At 33.9% G+C, this 9,609-nt stretch overlaps 1 long non-coding RNA gene across 3 annotated transcripts; it reads left to right on the top strand.

The window, feature by feature from the left end:
• Positions 1–72: 72 nt before the first annotated feature.
• LOC139996858 (uncharacterized) lies at positions 73–5,083 on the top strand. 3 transcript variants are annotated; one of them, XR_011802419.1, is made up of 8 exons: positions 73–255; positions 309–580; positions 664–767; positions 858–1,270; positions 3,814–4,051; positions 4,111–4,225; positions 4,338–4,589; positions 4,989–5,083. It is a non-coding gene; the product is annotated as an uncharacterized lncRNA (long non-coding RNA). The 3 variants fall into 3 exon arrangements; XR_011802418.1 differs by having other exon boundaries at positions 74–580; positions 3,814–4,018; XR_011802417.1 differs by having other exon boundaries at positions 74–580.
• Positions 5,084–9,609: the final 4,526 nt, after the last annotated feature.

Here is a 9,609-nt window from a genome sequence, read left to right as displayed (position 1 = left end):
CTACGACAAGGAAAACTGTTCCCCAGCGTGCGATAGCGTTTGAATCGTTGCAAGAGGAAGGTATCGATGCATCGGAATCGCGTTTCTCTTCCTTCGACGTTTCGAGAGCATCATAGTTACCGGTAAGCGTGACACAAAGGTTATTACGCTGGCACGATAACATCCGGGCATAGCTGACGTGTTTGACTGACGAGCTCTCAGACGTCGCTGCAGGAGCACGCCATTTGCGGACGGCCGGCTGATACTTATCTGCAGGTAATTAGAACTTGGACCTGGAATCACGCATACAGTTTCCGCCGTTGTTCCAGGACTGCTTTCGCACAGTAACACTGACAATGATAATTATACACTTCCCTTGTATTTTGACATGGCTGACGTGTAGTTTATAGAAGCTTCGATTCTGTGTATCTTCAAGGGATGTTTTTTCGATTCGAAGCATTTTGTTCGATTCGTATAGAAGTTTGTGTTCGTTAAGTGTGCCGACTTTCGGTACTACGCTGCGAATGTTAATAAGATGGACAGTGTAAGCAACGCTGATATAACAGAAATGAAGGTTATGTGCCCGGTCTATACAGTTAAGGTACAAAATTTGAATTTAAATTTATATTCAAATGCAATGTAAATTTGAATTTACATTTAAAATTAACACTAGGTGGTTTTCAGATTTTGAGATTGTGTTGTTTTTGGTAATTACTAAATGTATACAAGTGCTCTGTTGACAAACTTGATGATCACCGATGTTGACATGGGATCAAGATTGTATTTACGTATTTATGTTTATCATATTATTTTAATTGGATCTACGTATATATAAATAATTAAATATAATGCTAAATTTCCATCTTGACACTTTCTAGAAGCATCGACTAAAGTCATTACACAGACTAGAAGCGAAAAGTAGGAAACTGTCGAGGAAAAGGCAACCGGACACCTTTCTCGTTAATAGAGAACGGCGGAACTCTTTCTATCAACTTTCTAGTCCCGTCACGGCAATTAGCAAAGTACCTGCACGTGCGGATAAATCCTCTCGTGGCAGAAGCGCGACTTATTTATGACCATCCTTGTCCCGAGACCCGACTAAAGGGTTAAAAGCGAAACAATTCCACGGTCGACATTGTTTTGATGCGGTCAGAACTGAGGAAGATCGGTGAAAAGATGCATAAACCCCACGTCGTGTGCCAGTTTTTCAAAACGGAAGCTTTGACGTGAAACCCGCTGGTCTTTCCATCCCCTGACATTTTCTCTTTGTACGAAAATTACCAATAGAAAGGTTTGTCTGTTCGACAGTTAGAATTCTTGCAACTTGGGTAAAATTTTGTAATTTCGTGTAAAGATCGATATTTGTCGAGTTTCTTAGGAAGAATCTATAATATTAGTTTCCATTTTTTTTTTTTTTTTTTTCTTTCCAAAATCTTCTTCTTTTCATATGAAATATGTTAATTCAAGATGTACTTTGAATTACACAGAATTTTAGTTTCATATTGTGGTTATTGATATATAGATTCAGGATTTTTCTGCATGATAATTTCATAATTGGCAATATTGGTGCCCTAAGATTTTGGCCAATATACATACATATATTGAAGTACAGGGAATTTTAGTTTCATATTGTGGTTATTGATATATATATATATATATATATATATATATATATATATATATATATATATATATATATATATATTCTCTTTCCCCCTTCTCTCTTCAAGTTCTCTTTCAAAAAATCTTCTTTTGATATGAAATATGTTAATTCAAGATGTAGTTTGAATACATTATATATATGTAGTCTGAATTACATATTATACATGGTTAACTCATGATTTGGTTTGAATTACATATTATACAATTTCAATTACATATTATATATATATATATATAATTACTATTAAATTATATATAAATAATATTAACCATGTATAATATGTAATTCAGACTACATCTTGAATTACATATATATATTTATATATAATTCATGTAATGTACTCAAATTACATCTTGAATTAACATATTTCACATCAAAAGAAGATTTTTGGAAAGAGAACATTTGAATTTGAATACATTACATGAATTATATATATATATATGTAATTCAAACTACATCTTGAATTACATATATATATATTTATATATAATTCATGTAATGTACTCAAATTACATCTTGAATTAACATATTTCACATCAAAGGAAGATTTTTGGAAAGAGAACATTTGAATTTGAATACATTACATGAATTATATATATATATATAATTCATGTAATGTACTCAAATTACATCTTGAATTAACATATTTCACATCAAAGGAAGATTTTTGGAAAGAGAACATTTGAATTTGAATACATTACATGAATTATATATATATATATAATTCATGTAATGTACTCAAATTACATCTTGAATTAACATATTTCACATCAAAAGAAGATTTTTGGAAAGAGAACATTTGAATTTGAATACATTACATGAATTAGATATATATATATATGTAATTCAAACTACATCTTGAATTACATATATATATTTATATATAATTCATGTAATGTACTCAAATTACATCTTGAATTAACATATTTCACATCAAAAGAAGATTTTTGGAAAGAGAACATTTGAATTTGAATACATTACATGAATTATATATATATATATGTAATTCAAATTACATCTTGAATTACATATATATATTTATATATAATTCATGTAATGTATTCAAATTACATCTTGAATTAACATATTTCACATCAAAAGAAGATTTTTGGAAAGAGAACATTTGAATTTGAATACATTACATGAATTAGATATATATATATATGTAATTCAAACTACATCTTGAATTACATATATATATTTATATATAATTCATGTAATGTATTCAACTTACATCTTGAATTAACATATTTCACATCAAAAGAAGATTTTTGGAAAGAGAACATTTGAATTTGAATACATTACATGAATTATATATATATATGTAATTCAAACTACATCTTGAATTACATATATATATTTATATATAATTCATGTAATGTATTCAAATTACATCTTGAATTAACATATTTCATATCAAAGGAAGATTTTTGTAAAGAGAATAGGAATGAAAAGCTAATATTACCGATTCTGTGGTTATTTATATCAATAAATCTGTAATTCAATATATATATATGTATATTGGGCAAAATCTTAGGGCACCAATATTGTGAATTATGAAATTGTCTCACAGGACAATCCTGAAAGTATAATGTGTACTTACTACCGCGTAGCCAGGAAACGAAAGCTTCCTATGAAAGGGTAAACGCTGTACCCAATTAGACCGGTATTTTTGCAACGATACTCCAGATCCAGGTTCTCGAGAGGAACGATAACGGTAATCGTAGCGTTGGTTGGCGGCCTCGCAGAGGAAGGCAGCCACGGTGTTCATGATCAGAAGAGCGGCAGTATCCTGGTCCTCCCTTTAGTAGTCTCATACCACTAGCGTATACCCTTACTATGGTACCCCTGGCGGCGCGGTGCTAGCCATGACACGAGAATGTGATTAATGATCGCAACAGAGAGCCATGCACCGTACACCGCTCTCCTCTCTTTTCCCTCTTCTCCCCCGCCGTAAACTCGCTGGGTTCTCCTTCTCTATCGTCCGTTCCTCTCTTCCCTGGACGGCCACCACGTTTTCTCTTCCCTCTGGTATCGTTCTCTCTTTCAGCAACCCCTGCTGTTGCCGCTGACGTTGCTGCCGCGGTTGCTGCTGCCGCAACTGCCCTCTCTCTTTCTTTCTCTCTTATTCTCTACTTGCAATCTGACTGCCTGCCAACTTTCTTCCATAGTTCTTCATCCTCGTTCTCCCTTCTCGTGGCCACCGCTGATTATCCATCGACTATTTCCAACGCTGCCTCCAGCTGGTTTTCGCCGTTTTTCCTCGAGATTCTCTTGTTCGACGCACCAACGTTGGGCTCAGTTCGACAGAAGATGAGCATTCTCAAGGGAGGAACAAAGAGAAGACAAGTTTTAAATAATTCTACAACGAGCTCGGTCTAACAGATACTGTACAGCTTCTTGGATTTGGTAAAATAGATCAGACTCGAGTTTAGAACATATTAACTCTTCAGATATTCACGTTTCAGGGATCTTGGAACAGTATGTTTGTTTCAATACTGGGAAATGTGAAGTAATTGCGGAAGTGTGTATATAGTAAGGTGCTTGTACGGTTTTTCCTAAGGGCTGAATTATATTATAAAGGTTTGTTTAAGAGTCAGAGCTTGATCGCCTAACATTTCATGTCTTGTTTATTGTTATTTTACTTAATTGAAAGTATTTAATTTTATTTAGTTTTTCTTCTTCTTCTTTATAGAGTGGAGAGTTCCGTGTCCTCCGCGTTAAATGAACCTGTCCAAGGCAGCAGTCGTAAGAAATGAAGAAGTCACGGGAACAGAGGAAGAAATCAGTCAGTGCCTGCTCCAAGCACGATGACTTTGACTCTATCGACTCGTCTTCCGCTTATCTAAATCACTTATCGATATCTTGCCCTGATCCTGCTTTTCTTCAATATCCGATCGCCGTCGATCTTAATAATTGCATTTCTTCGTTTAGATTTCAACGATCCGTAAGTTTTACTCGTATCTGCCAATTAAATAAACAACTTTTGTCACGAAATATGGACTCAAAAAGCTAAACAATTTGGACGGAAAAGAGTAAATTATTCCATGTGGAATGTCTTTGAAATCCCGTCGCCATTTGATGCATTCTGAAAGGAATGGCGCTTTAAAATGGCGCCCAGATAAATATTATCTAGTTATCTCAACTTTTCAAATAAGTTTGAACACGTATCCTTCGCCACTAATATGCAAAAGTCTTTAATCTACTATTTTCTCAATAAACGTCCTTATTTCTTAACAAAAATACAAAACTCACCAATGTCACTCGCTTTACTCTCTAACCAAAACAAAAATTACATCAAAACCTGTCACAAATTTATTAAAAAATTCAAATTCTCCATTTCTAGCTTATACATCAAAAAGCATACACGAAGAACCTGCATTCCAGCTTCTACCAAAGTAACTAGACAGAATAAACCGTCTACTGGTTCCACTCACCAAACTCTCCTCTTTGTCACATGGAACAATCGTTTGACAACTGCAGAACAATAAACCACCCCTTTGATGCTCCTCTTGTTACCATTTTCGCCAGCCAATATTGTGTCCAAAATAATCCTCTGGTAGGATTGAACGATGATTCGACAGCGCGGCCATCGTTCGACGACGGTGACGAAGTCAGCAAGAGTGGAAAAGACTGGCAGGCGGAACGAAGACAGAGGCAGCGGGTACTCCCCGCGGAAATCAACGGGGCTGCGAGCGTTTCGTTGAAATTTCCGGCGTATTGTCGGCGTTCGGCGGCCGTGAATGATCCGGAGCCACCATCAACCCCTTTGTGAAGGAAGGGAGACGGCGAGGCGGGAACGAGGGCGAACCTGATGGGATATGGGGATGGCGACGCGTCCCTGGCGACGCCACGACGCTGACAGCGTTCGGTCCCGGCGCCCTCTTCTCCCCGACTCTATTTCCGCGTTTTCTTTGACACACCCCGGATTAAATGCTTCAGCTGTTTCTACAAACTTGCAATCCACAATATTCGCGTGATCGAATGGCGTTGGTCGAGTGCGATGGTCGTTACTGAGGGACAACATGGTTGATGGAACGAACGAAATTGAGGTTGTTTGAGAGAATCAGATTCTGTATGGTTGAATATTAATACATTGCACGTTTTCACATTCATGAGGATTTAAGGATATAAGAATGTACAGAATGTGGATAGTATTTAATGTATCAAAAGAATTTACAATATGAAATATTCTCAGTGCAACGTTCATTGTAAAATTTAACGAATGAAGCGAATCTCAACTTAGAATCTATTTTATAATAATATGAATCTGTATAAACATCTGCAGTTTGAAAGTAACAAATTTGGAGTATGAGGAGGAATTGTATTTTTTGAAATTGTAATTATTAGAAAATGTGTTTTATATTCTGGATAGATTTGGACGTTTCGTGATAGTAATTACTATAGCTTTTATCTATGAATGAAACAATTCTTCTTTCACAAGTGATAAATATTAATGTCTGAAGTAACAATTATTTTTCTTAATCAAAAACAATTATTTTCTTAATCACAATTATAAAACTGAGATAACACGTTCCACGTTTCAAACTGATAGATAATACGTTTCATGAAATAATCTTACAATATGAAACGAACTTGCAGCTATAATTACTTTCCTTAATCGGTTCATATTGTATAATAGAATTACAGTTATATACTTAATACATCTTATGTCATAAGATTGCACTACGAAATCTGTATAGTCAGGAATCACTGTCTATAACACGGTTGTCTTATTAGCAACATTACGTTAAAAGTAATGCACGTACAAGCGGTTAGAAGATCATAATTAGCTGATGGTACAGATTATCACAATCCTGTTACGATTGATGGAGTAGAAGGTGCTAATGATTATTTAAAGATGATGGTAATTAGGTAAATTAAAGCGCTACCCAGAGCTCTGAATAACAGTATGTTACGCAAATATAACGTGCAGCATGCGCCTGTACGTGATACTGTAATTTAAGTAGTATCTAACTTAATCGTTGCTACATAATTTGTTTCATATTTGTCTTCTTAACATGCCTGCTGATTTCTGAGTAGATTGCGGTTCTGTGGATAGTCATTTCCTGCAAACTTCGTATAAATAGAAAGCACGAGGTTGCACGATCATGGTAAGACCACGAATTCTGCTAATCATCGCGCGAAGAAAAGCCCAAACAACTTTTTTCCAAAAGCAACTTCGTGGTTTTCCAAATGTTATTCGAATATATTATTCTAGGACCAGTTTACTTATTAATAAAGCTACTTTTTCAATTGTTTGCGTCGCTTTTATAGGAATGAACAATGTGTTTACCAATCTTGTTCGTCACTCAATAAAAAAGAATTGAAGAAATTTCTTCTGGAAACAACTTCATGGTATTCGAAATATTATTCGAATATATTATTCTAGGACCAGTTTATTTATTAATAAAGCTACTTTTTCAATTGTTTGCGTCGCTTTTATAGGAATGAACAATGTGTTTATCAATCTTGCTCGTCATTCAATAAAAAAGAATTGAAGAAATATTTTCTGGAAACAACTTCATGGTATTCGAAATATTATTCAAGTATATTATTCTAGGACCAGTTTATTTATTAATCAATCTACTTTTTCAAATGTTTGCTTTGCTTTTATAGCATTGGACAATGTGTTTACCAATCTTGTTCGTCACTCAATAAAAAAGAATTGAAGAAATTTCTTCTGGAAACAACTTCATGGTTTTCAAAATATTATTCGAATATATTATTCTAGGACCAGTTTATTTATTAATCAATCTACTTTTTCCATTGTTTGCGTAGCTTTTATAGCATTGGACAATGTGTTTACCAATCTTGTCCGTCACTCAATAAAAAAGAATTGAAGAAATTTCTTCTGGAAACAACTTCATGGTTTTCAAAATATTATTCGAATATATTATTCTAGGACCAGTTTATTTATTAATAAAGCTACTTTATCAATTGTTTGCGTTGCTTTTATAGGAATGAACAATGTGTTTACCAATCTTGTTCGTCATTCAATAAAAAAGAATTGAAGAAATTTCTTCTGGAAACAACTTCATGGTTTTCAAAATATTATTCGAATATATTATTCTAGGACCAGTTTATTTATTAATGAAGCTACTTTTTCAATTGTTTGCGTCGTTTTTATAGGAATAAACAATGTGTTTACCAATCTTGCTCGTCATTCAATAAAAAAGAATTGAAGAAATTTCTTCTGGAAACAACTTCATGGTATTCAAAATATTATTCGAATATATTATTCTAGGACCAGTTTATTTATTAATAAAGCTACTTTTTCAATTGTTTGCGTTGCTTTTATAGCATTGGACAATGTGTTTATCAATCTTGCTCGTCATTCAATAAAAAAGAATTGAAGAAATTTTTTCTGGAAACAACTTCATGGTATTTGAAATATTATTCGAATATATTATTCTAGGACCAGTTTATTTATTAATAAAGCTACTTTTTCAATTGTTTGCGTTGCTTTTATAGGAATGAACTATGTGTTTACCAATCTTGCTCGTCATTCAATAAAAAAGAATTGAAGAAATTTCTTCTGGAAACAACTTCATGGTCTTCAAAATATTATTCGAATATATTATTCTAGGACCAGTTTATTTATTAATAAAGCTACTTTTTCAATTGTTTGCGTCGCTTTTATAGGAATGAACAATGTGTTTATCAATCTTGCTCGTCATTCAATAAAAAAGAATTGAAGAAATTTCTTCTGGAAACAACTTCATCATCTTCGAAATATTATTATTCAGAAGACATATCCTAGAAATAGCTGCTTTTTTATCAAAGCTATTTTCTCGATCGTTTGCGATATTATAATAATAATAAATGCATACGTATCCATACAAATGTTTCAAATAATCGATGAAGAAAAAAGGCAAAGAATATTTTTTTAGCATCGATTCTTTGATTTTTTAATTTTTCATTATTCCAAAGATATATTTAGAAAGCAATTTCTTTAATATGACAGCTGGTTCTTCGATTGTTCGCGATACTGTTATAGCAATAGACGCGTCCATGTTGGCGATATTAACATCGCCGTCAGCGATGGCTGGCTGGCTGCCTTTTGTCCAGAGGGATGAAATACTTGATGATATTAAACATGAATAATGTAACGGTTCGGGGGCGAGCAATAGCGGCTGCGATAAGGCCTTCTGGAATACAACATACGCAAAATCACAATGTAACAGCTGTCAGACTTGTACCAGGTCTGCGTCTGGATAAAAAAATTAAACTTCTTGCTGCGATATGTGCGTATATTTTTAAACACAATTTTCTTTTTCTTTTTTCTTTTTTTTTTTTTACATTATGATAACTTTTTATAGAATGAAGAAATAATAATGATTGATTGAATTGGAGTGCCAATGGAATCAATGAATTAAGATATTAGCCACTTGGAAGGAAAATTGCAAAGGAATTCGCTGGTTTGGCAGTGGAAACTAGTTTTATTGGCAGAAATCGCGCTGCGGGGGTAAATTGGTGGAAACAAGAGGGCAAAGGGAGGAGGGAAAAAATCAGTGCCGGATGACTCGTCGGTTTTCGAGCGAACCGGAATGACTAAGTGTGAATTCAATTAAGGGTTTGTTTTAAGCATCTATCAGAGCTTGTTTACGGGCCAGCTCATTATTTACGTAACACGATGAAATTGACAATTTCGCCTTGGCTAATTAACGCTGCCGATCGAAGAAATTTGTCCGATTTCAAATTCCTTCCCCTTTCGTCAAACTATCTACACACCCAGTATAAGATTTTTTCAAAACAAATTCATCTCACGTTATTTTAATGTTTATTCAATTTTTCAGAAGAATAAAAAAAGAAGAAAAAAGAAATTGAGAAGCCAAAGGTACCAAAGAAGAGAAATTATGAGCTTCTTTTCTTCTTTTACTGTGTATCCTTCAGAAATTTGTCCAATTTCAAGTTTGTTCACCTTTCGTCAAACTATCTACACACCCAGTATAAGATTTTTTCAA

This window comes from Bombus fervidus, chromosome 19, assembly GCF_041682495.2.
Source record: "Bombus fervidus isolate BK054 chromosome 19, iyBomFerv1, whole genome shotgun sequence".
Lineage (NCBI taxonomy): Eukaryota > Metazoa > Arthropoda > Insecta > Hymenoptera > Apidae > Bombus > Bombus fervidus.
This window is presented reverse-complemented; position numbering and strand designations above follow the sequence as displayed.